The sequence below is a fragment of the Culicoides brevitarsis genome, chromosome 1 (genome assembly GCF_036172545.1).
Source record: "Culicoides brevitarsis isolate CSIRO-B50_1 chromosome 1, AGI_CSIRO_Cbre_v1, whole genome shotgun sequence".
Classification (NCBI taxonomy): Eukaryota; Metazoa; Arthropoda; class Insecta; order Diptera; family Ceratopogonidae; genus Culicoides; species Culicoides brevitarsis.
This window is the reverse complement of record NC_087085.1, coordinates 17,549,501-17,564,571: the sequence shown is the minus strand read 5'-3', so window position 1 is coordinate 17,564,571 and position 15,071 is coordinate 17,549,501. Positions and strand designations below refer to the sequence as shown.

General features: G+C 28.0%; 1 protein-coding gene across 1 annotated transcript in view; it reads left to right on the top strand.

The window, feature by feature from the left end:
• The window catches only part of LOC134826997 (uncharacterized), a 110,396-nt gene that overhangs the window by 89,917 nt on the left and 5,408 nt on the right, over positions 1 to 15,071 (top strand). The window lies entirely within an intron of this gene.

The following is a 15,071-nucleotide window of genomic DNA, read 5'->3' as shown; positions in this document are numbered from 1 at the left end:
AAAAGTTAGAAAGAAGCGGAATTAGTGATATAAAGTCGGAAAAACGCGCGATGCGGAATAAAAGTTAATTTTATGTAGATAAGGTAGTTAATAATAAAAGTTTTTTTGTTTGCTAAGCAGTTGAATTAGAGCAGTAGAATGGTTCTGAATTTTAATTTGTGTTTATCTGGAAGTCAAGGTTAAGCAAATGTGTTTGCTGATTCGAGAAAAATCTGAAATTTTCTATTATAGAATTAAGAAATTTCTGTTTTTTTATAAGTGTTTTAAGTTTCCACAATTTTTCTTAATTTTTTACGAATTCTTAAAAATTTTCCAATGTTTCTTACAAGGTTTCAATATTTATTTTGTCATGAAGATTTCAATTTTGAAGATTAAGATTTTCAGAATTTTTCCACATTTTAAAAAAAATCTAAGAGTTTTTCTAAATTTTTTCCGAATTTTCCTACATTTTCCAATTTTTTTTTTTATTTTTATAAAGTGTTTCATAATTTCTAAGAAATTTCCACAAATTCTCAAAGTTTTTCTGAAATTTTTCCCATGTTTCTTAAAAGACTTCTCCGAATATAGAAAAGTTGTGAAAAATTTTCAAAATTTTCCTATTTTCAGTGAATTTTCAAAATTTCCTATTTTCTTATAATTTTCAGAAAATTTCCGAAGTTTTCAATTTTTTTACTTTTCAAGCTGCTTAAGAAATTTTTGAGATATTTTTTTTGAGAAATTTTAATTTTTACGATTTTTTTAAAAATTTTCCGAGTTTTCCCTGAAAAAAATTTTTTGAACGCGGAAAAAATAATCGAAATTATATAATTTTTCTCACTCGAGTAACTCTCGATTGTTTACTCAACTTTGTTTACATTCCATTCGAATAAAAATCGAAAAATAACTGAACTGACCACAAGACGATTCTTATAATTGTCCCCATACAAGATTTTTTTTTCTACATAAATATTTAAGAGTTTTTTGAAAGAAATCGCCTTCGTCTCCGACATAAATCTTCCGTTATTTCCTATCAAAATCTCGGTTATAAAATATTTTTTTTCTTCATGTGAATCCGATTCAGGCAAACCCGTCGGAAGATAATATTTAATCAAGTGAATTGTCACATAAATTATTTATATGTTTCCCGCCTTCTTATTTTATTACAACTCTCCAGCAGTGGCTTCTCGAAAGAAAAATCAAGCAAAAAATCATTCATTCGTTCAAGTCATTCGAAATTCATGGCCTAGAGAGAATTTTCCAACATTTCCCCATTGAAAAAGCGGCAAAAAAATAAAATAAACCAAAAAATAATATTATGTTAGTGGAAGCCAAAACGGAACTGCGATATATTTTCTTGTGTTGCCACTCACGACAAGACCTCAGAAATGAAAAAAAAAAAGCGAAGAAATTGAAACAACAATCAACTAAAAAGTGAACCAGATAAACTCACTTTTTCCGTATTTTTCGGGTAAACAACAAATTCTCCGCCTTCTTTTTTTCGGTGATTACTCGAACAGTTGCCAAAAAAGCAGCACAAAAATTGAAAGAAAAAAAAAAGTAAATTTTATATTTATCGAATTGTCGAGCGGAAAATGTGTTTGTCTCGAGAAAATTGCACTGGGGAGTGGTAACGATGCGTGATGCGATCCGAAGAATTTTGATGCAGTTCCAAGTTTTGTCCAAAAAAGAAAAAAGGAAGTTGTTACAATTTCGCATTTTTTTTTTCTTTTTTGGGAGGAAAATGAAACCTCATCAGTCTCTGTCACGAATCAAAATTAATTGCCAACCTTGGGCGACATGAAATTAAAGGCATCCAAAGCAATCAATCACTCTCCTTTTTTTCTTACTTTATTCGATAATGACGCTTTTTTTTATTTCTTTTCTATAAAAGTGGACGACTGGTTACTTTTTAAATAAACATTTGCTAACCAAAAACCTCAGACAGTTATTTCCAACTGCGATTCCGGTGCGAATTTCATCTGGCTTCGTTATTTTGCTAATTTCACTGCACATTTTCTTCGGTGCTAAAAAAGCCGGCAAGCAACAATAAAATCTGTTATCACATAATTTCAAGTCTCGTTCTCTCATTTTCTGCACGAATGTCCGGTTGTGGTATAATTGTAATGCTATTTTGAGTTTTTAAAGGCACACACGGACATTTAAACATTCATTATCAGACAAGAGCATCGCATGAAAATTTTGTGTAGAAACCGCAATGCCAGGCACAAAGTGAGATAATCGTCGTCCAGCAATTCATGGTCGTGCTCCGTTGGGCAGTCGTCGGATGAAATTTTAAAAAGTTTTTCCTTGTAGCTTAATGCTAATGTAATTGCTGGACTTGCTGACGATGACAATTTAAATAAATAAATAAAATTAACACCTATTTATGTGAGAGCAAGGATGGGACTTTATTAAGTTTTATCCCCGCATGGAAATTTGTCGTTGGTGTCAAAACTAGGGCAACAAACACTTCCCTCACCTACTTATTATTTATTGTCAACAAACACAATGAAACACTTTTTTTCTTCCTTTTTCGTTGAAAAAAAAATGATTTCCTTTTAACCTGCCTGTCTCTAAATTGCTGTCTACTTAGTGTTTATTGCTTGTCTTTTCAACCTCTTTCTCGTTAGCTGCCTAGCTACCTGCGAACGTTTGTTGTGCTTACAAAGCTTTCGCAAGAAACGTATTAAATTGCATTCATTTAGTTTACAACTCACGTTTCACAAATAAAAAGCATCCATTTATTTTTATTGGCTTCGTATTTTTTATTTTTTTTTTTCATTTCTTTCCTTCCCGAATCCCTTCACGAGATACATTTCCTCCTTTATTCTTGATATTTGTACAGACGATACGATGAAAGAAAACTAAAAGCTTTGAAAATTAGAATGGAAAACGTTTTTATTGTTTGTTTTTTTTTTAAATGTTTCTCTCTCGAGATCGTCAAGTAGTTTAAAATTTATTTAAAATAACGATAATTTTTGGGATGCATTTCAATTGAAAAGTAAAAATTATAAAAAATGCGATTAAATTGTGACATGTCTTTACTTTTCAATTCTTTTATTCTTCGGTTTTTTGCTTTGTCGTGGATTTTCTGTTCAATTTTTAAATAAATATGACTAGAAAACATTTTTTGCCTCGTTAGGACAAAGTAAGTCCTTCATCTGCATGCCAAAGTAATATAATTGCACAGAAAATGCTTTGTTTGAACATTTTTTGTTCAAAGTGTGTCAGTGAAAACTTGAGAACGAGCGTTTACAATGTTGGCAGAAGTAAATAATAACTAGAAAGCGGAAAAGAATCATAAAGCATGGAAAATAAATTATTATCATCGTCCTTTTTATGCGTTAAGCGTTCTTCAAATGAGAGGAACAATTTTTCCGAGTCACACTTGAGGACTAAATGCGATTTTATTGTCATTTTTTGTAGAAAAAAAATTGTTCAAAACCAAAAAAAAATTTTTTTTGACTTAAATTTTTAATTTTAAGAAGACTTTTGAGGCTTAATTGAAAAAAAAATTTAATTAAGAATTTTTAAAAATTAAAAAAATTACAATTTTTGACTTTAAAATAAAATTCATCGTTTTTTTTTAATTATTTTTTTAATATTTTTAATTATTATAAAACAAAAAAAAATTATTTTAAAAATTAATAATATAAAATAAAATAATATAATAATTGCATAGAATGTTCTAAATTTCTTTTTTAATGTTTTTCATAAATCTTAATGTATCGCAAATTCAAAAATTTCATTTTTTTATTAAAAAGTTCTAAAAAAAATCTCTGCAAAAAACTCCATTAATTATTTTAAAAATTAATTTTCATTAATAATAAATTAATTAATTAATTTTTAAAATTATTAAGTTTAATTTAATTTTTGAATAAAAGTCAATTAAATTTATTTTTAAAATATGGGATTTTGGTCAATTAAAAACGATTTTTAATTTCGCCGACGTTTCGAGCAAATTTGATTGCTCATCATCAGGGTTATTGTTTTAAATATGATGATGAGCAATCGAATTTGCTCTAAACGTCGGCGAAATGAAATTTTTTTAATTTTTTTTTTAAACAAAAAAGGGTCGTTAAATTACAAAAAAGGCAATTAAATTTTTTTAAGTTTTTTTTTACTTTTGCCAATTTTTCGTCTCTAATTTTGATCAAATATTAATTTTTATTTACAAAAAAATTTTTTTGAAGGAAAAATCAGAGAAGAAGATTTTTTATCGAGATTTTTAAATTAAAGAAAAAAAATTAATGCCAGACTCTTGACTGCAATTTCTTTTAAAAGAACATAAAAAGTGTTTTCGTTTAATTTTTTATTTTTCTCTTATTTTCTTTTGACTACAAAAAAAAACACACGAACACCTCACTCCAAAAACTTTTTCAGCTAAAATTTTTGCATAAACGCAAACAAACAGACAAACAATGGTTGGCACAAGAAGAAATCTTTCATTCATTTGTCTCATTTCAATTACGCTTGTTTACTGCTTTTTATGTTCTTCTCAACTACTTTTTTTGCAGTTAAAAAGAAAAACAAAAAAAAGCGAAACATTTGGCAGCAGAAAAACGGTTGCACGTGCCATTCATTGTTTTTTTTTGTACTTTATCGTGTTTCGCAAATTAAAAACGACCATGAACATAATCTTGTTTTTCATTGCAAATAATTCGTGACGAGATTATTAACTAACAAAATAATTGTCCGTTGTCGTCGTCGTTGTTAATTGAAACTCAAAGCGATAAATTTCTTTCGCCAGATCTAAAAAAAAATGTTTAATGAATGAGCATCAAAGCAAACATTTTCTTTTGTCAGTTGATGTTCCTCCCATTTTTCTGCTGTTGTTTCAAGATAATAATAAAAGACATGCAAAGTTATGCAAATGAGAGAAAAGGCACGTAAGCATCTCTAATACGATATGAAGGATAGATGCAGAAAAAATGCATCTAAAAAAATGGAATCTTTGGAAATAAAGATTTAAACAGACATTTTGTTTGTTTGCGAAAAATTTTAAGTCATGCTTGACTGCTCAATGTGCCTTCCTTCCGTTTCGTGCTGTCAGATCGCATTTTCATGCAAATTTAAGTGCTGAAACGGCTTCCGAGACAGAACGGTTCGAGATTTAGATCAAATTAAGACAAAAATAAAATGGGGAAAAAATTTCAAAATTTTCCATTCAGTTAATCACGACGAGACACTCAGGTAAACGGAAAAAAATCTATTTTTATCTCTTTTCCGGCATCGAATACGAGAAAAAATTCAAGAAAAAAAAGTAATCCATTTATGTCTCTTCCGTCTCCTTTATTTCTTTCGATTATTCTAATGCTTCACCATCAAACGCCATCAAAGCAAGGAAAATTTGAATAAAGATGATGTGAAACATTTATCATATCTAAACTTTTTTTTGTTCTATCTTTCACTTCACAAACCTTCAGGAGAAGAAGTGAAAAGAATAGAATGAGACGATACATCATCATCGTAGATTTTTTCGAAATTGAAATAATTTCAGAGCCGGAAGTCAATAAAATCGAAAGATGCAACGAAGAAAATTCCAAAAATGGCTTGTGCGGTACCTGTTTTCGAGAGCATCTTTAGAAAGACGAACATTATCTATCTATAAACGTAAATTGCACATAAATCCCTCAACATCCTGGTTATAAATATTTGACTTGAACATCAACTTTCAATTTTTTCTTTGTGATTTTGCGTGAAGCACGTGAAGAAAAAGGCACCATCTATCAAATCAAGCGACTATATGTGGATAAATCTTCTTTTCATAGTGAATTATTAGACGAAGAGATTGCATATGAATATTGCTAGTCTTTTTTCGTCGGCTTTTATGATCAGGGATGAAAAAAATATTTTCTAAAAATTATTTTAATAAATTTTAAATTAAAAATTAAATTTTTTAATAAAAAAAAAATGAAAAATATTAACAAAGTTGAAAATAAAAATTTCTTTTTGACAAAATTATGGAAAATTTACTTAAAAATACTTTTAAAAATTTTTTGAATTATTAAAAAATATTTAAGTGAAAAAATTTAAAAAATTACAAAAATTTTTTTCAAAAAATCTACTTTTTTTATAAAAAATTAAATAAAAACTTGTATATTTTTATTTCTGAAAAAATAAATATTAAAATTTAAACATTTTTTAATTATTTTTAATTTTAATTTTTAATTAAATAAATATTAATATTAAAAAAAAATATTTAAAATTTTTAGAAATCTTATTAAAATAATAAATTAACAAAAAAAAAATATTAATTTTTATTCAAATTTCAGTAAAATATTTAAAAAAATTAAAATAAGCAAAAAATGTTCATAATTTCACTAAAGTTTTTTTTTTAAATCAGCTAAATTTAAGCTCTTTGAAAAAAATAATTTAAATATTTTTTTTATCCCTGGCTTTGAATCTACTAGAAGAAGACACGCAAAATTGCCCATAAAATTTATCTCTCAAGTAAATTTGTCTATGAAGGTGATTTTTAACGTCTGAGGCGCTATCGAATGTCGTTTAAACGCAAAAAAATGTCTAAGGATAAGGAAGAACGAAGAAAAAATAGGACAAAGATGTAACAGTCATCAATTCCCTTTTTTTCTTGTTCCCGATTTTCTGTTGAATTCGATCCATTAGAAAACAGAGAGATAAGACAGAGCAGACGGAAACACACTCGATCACTGCGACGCGCTGTACGACATTTATCGATATAGAAAACTGTTGCAGGTGTCTCGTGCTCCACATATAGACATCTGTTTTTCGTTTCTTCCTTATCTCTGGCTCATTTCGTTCATTAAAGCTGTCGCTCGAAAAAAAAAATATTGTCTCTATTTTATGTCATTCCACCCTTTTTCTGCTCTATTTCATGCCAACTTACAAATTGATAGAGATGCGATAGAGGAGAGTGCTTAGTTTCCTGCGCTATTATAGTTGATTGCAATGAAAAAGAAATCAATAGGAAGTGTTCATTCAATGGCGTTGCACGATGGCTGTGAAAAATTGGATAGGAAATCTTTTTATTGGATGAGAAATGAAGAGGTGTACAAATGATGTCGCTTTTTTGTTGTCATTTTTTTTTTAAATCGACGATTTTTTTAAATTTTTTACGGACCACCAGCGAGATACAATTGTCTGAAATTCAACTCCAGACCCTTTTTTCGTGCCAAATAAATGCAGAAATTCTTCGACATCACTTAACACCCAGCATGAGTTCTGCTCTTCGTCTTTCATCCAGACCATAATATTTTGTCTAACGCTCTAACATACGAGAAAATTATGCAAATGTAGCGTTAATGATAAATATTGTGACAAGACGGAGACACACATTTTTTTTAACGATCGTCTGAAATTGTCAACGGGTGTCTATTTAGATCTCGTTCGTTCTATGCAAATTGATGTCTGTGTTCAATCGTTCAAGTCAATACAGATCTAATGGGATAAGTGGGTGACAAGAATGAAAAAAAATGTTTTAAAGGAGTAATATTTACAAGAAAACTGGAAGAAAATGCAGACTTTGAATAAAAAATGAAGGTTTTTAGGCCAAGACAATTATATAAAATATTAAAGATTTTCTATTTTTTTATTTTTTTAAATTTTTTTAAAGAAAATATCAAGAATTGTATATTTAAAAAGCAAAAATTCTCAATTTTCCGTACAATTTTTAATAGAAAAAAACTTAAAAATATCAAAATTTCTTCCAAAATAAAATTTTCAAACTTTTAGTAAAAATATTATTTTTTTTAAAATTTTTTAATAAATTTATTTAATTTTAATTAATTTATTTATTTAATTAATTAATTTATAAATTTTTATAAAATTTTTAATTTTTTAATATTTTCTTTTTTAATTTTCTGAATAAAAAATTTTAAAATTTATTTATAATTTTTAATTTAAATTTAGAAAATTTTTAATTTTTTAATATTTTCCAAATTTTCTGAATAAAAAATTAAATATTTATAATTTTTATTAAATTTAGTTAAAATTTAATTTTTTATATTTGAAAAAATTTGAGAAAGTTTAAAAAAAAAATAAAATCTAAAAAATCGTTGACTATCGCATCAGCCTTATTTATTTCTATTAATATTCTGCAATAAAATATGGAAAAAAAACTGTCAATTCACCCCGATGATGATGAAGGGAATGCAAATGACATCTATTGATTCTGCGTTCCTCGATATTTATTTTCTCAGTTAGCAAAAAGTCTCGCAACGACAAGAAACCTCTCGCAAAAGACCATTAAATGCACAATTAAATATCTCTTGTGAACCGTAAAAATATTTCCGAGAATTTGCATAATAATTTTATCGTTCAAAAAGTTTAGGTTCATGAAAAAAAAAATATATATTAACACTCACTCCGCCCCATAATTCTCTCTATTGCTCCAACACACACACTTTGCGAATATAAAACGGCAATTATCTTAAATAATAATAATGACGATGATTTACCATACTTTTTCCCTTCTTTTGCATATGAATACCCGAAAATTTATACACTTTTAAACTCAATTTAGCACGAATTGAACGCAAAAATTGTGAATTGTTAAAAATTATGGAAATTCAACCCTTTAACTCTTGATTGGACAGTCAGTCCCGCAAAAAAATCTAATCAACGTTTTTTTGCAAAAAAAAAAAAAAAAAAAATATCTCAGTGACCCAATTTTCAACATCAAATAATATCTTCAGTCCGTTCCGCTTCTGATCTAACTGACGAATAGAAAAAAAAATCGCATGACAACTAGAGAGATAATCGTATTTTCGCAAGTTGTTTGCATTTTTATCTCACTTCGCACTCACTTGTGTCAGTTGTCTTGGCAGTTGGCAACAAAATATCTTCATTAAATTCGTTGTTATGTTATGATAATTCTCGTCAAACTTTTTTTTTCTCCCGAAATGATATACAAAAATTGGCTGTGTGTAGTCCTTTTTTTGTTAGAAAACTTTAGATCTTGTCTCTAGTTTGCATTTCGTTATAGGGAAAGAAATAAAAAATGTTAAAACAAATGCGTGAAAAATATGAATTAATTAAGCCGTTTTTGTGTCATTTGCATTTTATTTAAATTTTGTGCTCTAGTTTTCATTCTTCTATACGTTAAAAGTTAAAATAAAAACTTGAGAGTGTTTAAAATTTATCTCTTACGAAAATGACTGCAAATGAATTAGACGATTATTATTTTAATAATAAAATACTAATGAAAGCCAAAAATTATGCCATATTTTGCCTGAATAAATTTAGAACTTCAGTAAATATTATTTAATTTTCCTATGCAGGAACTCACTGGGACGAAATCATATTTTTTAAGATCCTGTAGGCTTAATAATTGGCTCTTCAAATATATTATTTAAAATTTTTATTAATTTGTGAATTTAAAAAAAAAATATTTTATTAATATTTTTGTTTAAAATTAGCTTTTTAAAAATTAGAAACCATTAAAATAAAATATTTATATTTTTTTAATTAATTAAATTTAATTTAAATAAATTAGTAAAATTATTTATATTTATTAACATAAATTTACAAAATTATTTTAATTAAAATTTTATTTTATTAAATTAATTAATATTAAAATATTTTTTAAATTATTATTTATTTGTTTTAAAAATTATTTATTTTTACTTCTTTAAAATATTAAAATATTATTTAATTAATTAATTTTTTAACATTAAATTTTAATTTTAAAACATTAAATATTTAAAATAATTTTTTTAATTTTTAAAAAAAATTTTTTTTTCAAAATTTTTTTTTTAAAAAAAAATATTTAAAATTTCATAAAAAATTTCAAATTTTTTTAAAAAAAATTAAAAATTTGAAGGAATTTACTTTTAAACCTCCAAGACTTTTAAAAAAATCTATTTCATCCCACAGAGAAAGAACTTTATTGTCCACCGCCTTGCATTATTCTACTAAACAAACAACGACAAGAAATATAAAAGAGACATCGCTTGTTTAGTCAAATAAATGAACAACAAAAACACGAGAGGATGCGAATAATTTAATAATAATAATCATTATTTTAACAAACAAACGGGCAAACGACCGGACCAACAAAGCACCGACGATGACATGAAATAAACGAGGTGTTTCCTTGGGCGATGCAGATAAAATGTTGTCAAAGGATTTTTTGTGCCTTGCTTTAAAAAAACCTTTTTTTTTCGTACAATTCGAAAAAATAACATTTCTCAGAGGGGATCAAAATACGATTTAAAAATGTGTTAACAACGAAGGCACCTCATAACTCTTTCATAAGGAGATAATATTTTTAATTGAAAAAGTTTGCAATTCATTTACTTTTTCTCTGTATCTCTCGACTCGTAACTCAACTTTGCACTGTAAAATATTGCAGTAAAGGGTTGAAAAAACAATCAAAACATGTTTTTCTAACAGATGTGCTCTCAAATTACTAGTAAAGTTGTTGTTTTTTGAGGATCCCATTGGGAGTTGAAACAAAAACTCACACACACGTCATTTATGAGGGTGACTCATGATCACTTTATGACCTTTTTTACGTAACAATAAAACTTTTTCGCATTAATTTGAATGTAAATATTTTTGGTTTTGAGCAAAAATGACAAAAATGAGTGTCATTTGTCTCTGTTTCCTAATGTTTAGTCTCCAATCACCCAAAGAGAAAAATGAACTGACAAACTTTTCCAAATGTATTTTTCATTTTTTTTCCTCATCGAAAAGATAAAAAAAGGACTTTGGTTTTTTTTTCTGTGTCAGAGATCAAACGTGAAAAGTAAATGTTTCCTTTGCTAAATAACGAATTAGAATTGAATGCGTCTGTGTTTGTTCCTTAAATGCCTCCGGGATAATTAAAAATTTATTTAGCAAAACATTTCCTCCTCGTTTCTGCTTGAAATCGATTTTTTTTTGTATTTAATGTGAGAGAAAGAGGACCAGATTGGATGGAAATTGGCTCGGGTACCCTTGAAATACATTTCCTCTTTTTTCAAAAGGGTTCGTTTTTAGGTGATGAAAAATTAATTAACTTACTCCCCAATTTAATATTTATCTAATATTTAATGGTCTACTAAACTGCTTATTGGGGGTTGCAATTTGGTCAAACCTTTGATGAAAATATTTTTGTCCCAATTTCGCATCAGTCGCCCGGATCAAATTATGTTAATGGTAGCTTTTTGGCTAATAAACGCCCCGAAAATAACAAAAATGGGGGTCATTGACACTTTTCTCTCGCATTAAGACGAGGAAGAAATCAATACAGAATACAAAATCAATTCCTGAGAGTATTTTTTGTCTACTTTTTTTTCATATAACAATAATACTAATCGAAAGAAATATTCGCTCCGTAACCAAAACACTTGAGACCGACGACGAATCGATTGTGTGGCAGAGAGACAAATAATCTTTCCTACTTTATTATCATTCTTCTTCCAGTCACACGTCGCCTTATAATATTTTTCTTCATTTCGAAATCTTTTCGTACTAAAAAAAAAGAGAGAAAAAAATAAAACGAAGGAATTTTACTTCTATTGTCTGTCCCCCGATGATGCGATATCCGTACGAACGTGTTTTCATCTAATCTTCATTTCCAATTGTATTCCACTTTTGTGGTGCGCCTGATAAAAAAAATATTGCAAGAAACTCGTCATTAGAGAACATGCACATTTCCATTGATGTGAATTCAATTGGGTGTAAGCAAAAGATAATCGAATCTTACACCTCTCGTTCTCTCTTTTGGGGTTTTTTTGATTATTATTGGCTGGTTGGTGATAAAATCCTGGATTTTATTTTGTAATTGGGGTTTTATTGAAAAAAAATTCTTCTCCTGTGAAATGAAGCAAAAGAAAATCTGCAAAAAAGGATCAAAAGATGTTGATTAGAAGTTACTTTCGAAAAATTCTGCCTTAATGATTTCAATTCCTTGTAAAACTGTCAATTTCGAGCCATCTTAAATGTTTTTTTTTTAAAGAAGACATTTCTTGACCAAATCCCTTTAATGAAATATCACAAATAATTGGCCAAGACAGCGATTGTTTGAAGAAAAAAGCACGAAGAGGGGAGTCCCAATTAAATCTGAACAAAACGCAACATCTTCACTTTTTGTATCTTCCGAGTATTTGGGCGCGTACAACATTCTGCTTAATCTTGACTGACACATGACATGGCTCCAGATTATTATTTTTATCATTATTTTTATTAAGATAGTGACAGCATTTTTTCCCGTTTTTCTGAATGCGAGGAGGAAAAAAGTTGATGAAAAAAGCGGGAGTATTGTTGACGTTCCGTCAGTGAAGTGAGTGAAATGTGCGTGCTTTTGAATTCCATCAGGACGGGATTAACAAAGAGTGCCAGCGAAAATCCTCGGGGATGAAATCTCAAACAATTATCTTAAGTAACGGACTGCGATAAAAACTTTTCACCTGAAATTTTTTTTCTGCAAAGTTGATGAACGAATTTTCCTCCATTTATAATAAAAAACGAGAGAAAATCAAAACTTTGCCGAACACAAGATTAATTAAATGCCTGTCTTGTCGTCGTCGTTTCTGAAATTGATAGCAAGACAGCTAAAATAGACAAGACACCATTTCATAATCTCCCTTATTTTCATCTAACGTGTCTCGAAGATTAACTCAATTAATGAGTGTGTCGTATGGGTGCTTCTCTTTTTTATATTTAAAATTCTCGGAAAAACGGAGAAAATCTCTTTTAATTAGCACTTCACGTGATATTTGGGTCATTTTCCGGAGGAAAAATAACTTTAATTAAAATAAAATTTAAAAGTTGAATGAACGTAAATTCAATCAATGTGCCAATTCAACGTTCCCTCTCTCTCCGAAAAGTTTCTCCGGTGAATCAGATCGCTGTCACGTGAAACTTTTTCTCTCCTGCCTTCACAGTTGGCACCAACGACAAGACGATAATTTTTTATATACACAACTAATTACTCTGTTTTAATATAAACTTTTTTATTATAACCTTTAAAAAAGTTGGAATATCGCACATTTTCATTAAAACTTTCCCCGAACACCCATAAAACTATGCACCGTCTCGGTAGCTAGCGAAGCTCTCTTTATAGCCAGTAAATTGAAGAAAAAAAGAGTTAATATTGGTCCGTGTTAAATTTAGTGTGTTGTCGATTTATTTATCTACCTGTCACTTTGATAAAAAGTTTGGCTCGACTTGGCCAAAAAAAAGGGACACATGGCTAATAAATCTATACATAAAAAAAAAGTTGTAAGAGAGAAAGGAGAAAATTTTCGATCATAATAAAAAAGAATGCGAAGGAAAATGATTTATTGATGTCGTTGACTTGCGTTTTTCGTACCTTTTTAGTCAAAACAGTTTGTTATTGTAAATACACGAAATATCCCCCTTTTGCTTCTTTTTTTTGACACATTTGCCGATAATGCGAAGTTTGGAATTAGGTGTGACACCTTTTTGAATGCCGATCGGTAAATAAGCGTCATTATTATGGACATTTTTTTAAATAATTTATGAAAGAAGGCGTTTGTTTGATATTTATTTGCACTAAAAAAGGAAGAAAAACTGTTTCAAAAGTCGTTAAGACCTGGAAAATATGGGAACAGAAGGATTATAAAAAATATTTTTATGGTCAAATGGAACAGTTTTTATAAATTACAGTCGAAAATTGCCTAAGCATATTTTATTTTAAGATTTATTTAAGATTAAGATTTAAACATTTATTTTAAGATTTTTGTAAAAAATTAAAATAATTTTTTATTATAAAAAATTAATTTAATTTTTGTATTTTTTTCGTAATTTTTTCATGAAAATATTATTTTAAATTATTAATTAATTTTAAATTTTTTTTTCACAAAGTATTTAATTAAAATAATTTTTTTTTTCTTTCTGAATTTTTAACTTGAAGCTTTTTGAATAAATTTTATTAAATCTTAAAAACATTTATTAAATTAAAAAAAAAAACATTTCCTCAATTATTAATTTTATTTATTAATTATTTTTTTATTTAATTATTAATTAATTAACTATTTTTTTTTAATTTTACATTTTTTTAAATTTTTTTAAAGGACAGAACGTTCAAAAAAAAATTTTACGAGTTTAGTTTTTGAAAAAAAAAATAATTTTTGCCAATTTTAACTTTCATGACTTCAAAACATCTTAAATAAACAATTTTCTTTGAATTATTAATTAAATAATTCTAATTTTATTTACACCCAGACACATTTGTGCCACATTTTATGTTTAAATTTGAAACACTTTGCCACACAATAATCTCCTTTGCTCGTTTACACGTTTCAAAACACTCCCACTGACCTCCTTCCAAGCCTCGTACTAATTCATTTCGACACAAAAACCCCCAAAAATTAAATTCATAATCTCCGAAAATATTTATTTATCCGAAAAATTTTAATTCATAAGTAAAGCAACAATTGCATATAAAATAATCTGGCATGGCACAAGAAACACCAACAAAACACCCATTTATTGTCTCAGATTAAGTTACGGTTTTGCAACGCAAAGTGCAACAACACCCCGGCTTACACATTTGATTGTGTTAGGATTTCGCATTGTTTGCTTATGTAATATAATAGTATTATGAGCTCATATTCTTCTGTTCTGTTCCTGCGTTCTTCCACTTGGCTCGTTCGCCAGCAAGATCGTGCTCTTTGTCCTTTTGTTGTTTGTTCACTCTCTCCTCGCTCTGTTGTTGGATAGTGGATAAAATAAACAAAAATTTGCCTTGTGCTCCTCTTTTTCATAAAATATTAGTCATTGTTACGAAATCGCGTGTATTTTACCGAAACAAGGACCCAAAAATCGTGTGGTTACTTTTCTAATTAAATTTTGTCCCTTTTTTGTTCGGGTGCCCTGTAATTCGTCTTTTTCGATTAAACGACAGTAATTGACATGAAAATGCAATGATTGCGATTCACCTACTTCTGACAAAGTCCTAACGAACAAAGTAGTGCATCCAAGTTATATTTACTCAATGACATTTATTTTAACTTGTTAACACACTGGACTCGTTGATTTTTCCTGTGACACGAATGACATGACATAAATAAATTACAATTTACCAGAAACATGATATTCTCGTGTGTGATCTTGTTCCATGGATGTTTTCTGTGATGAAAAATAGAGAAAAAAATCGGAAA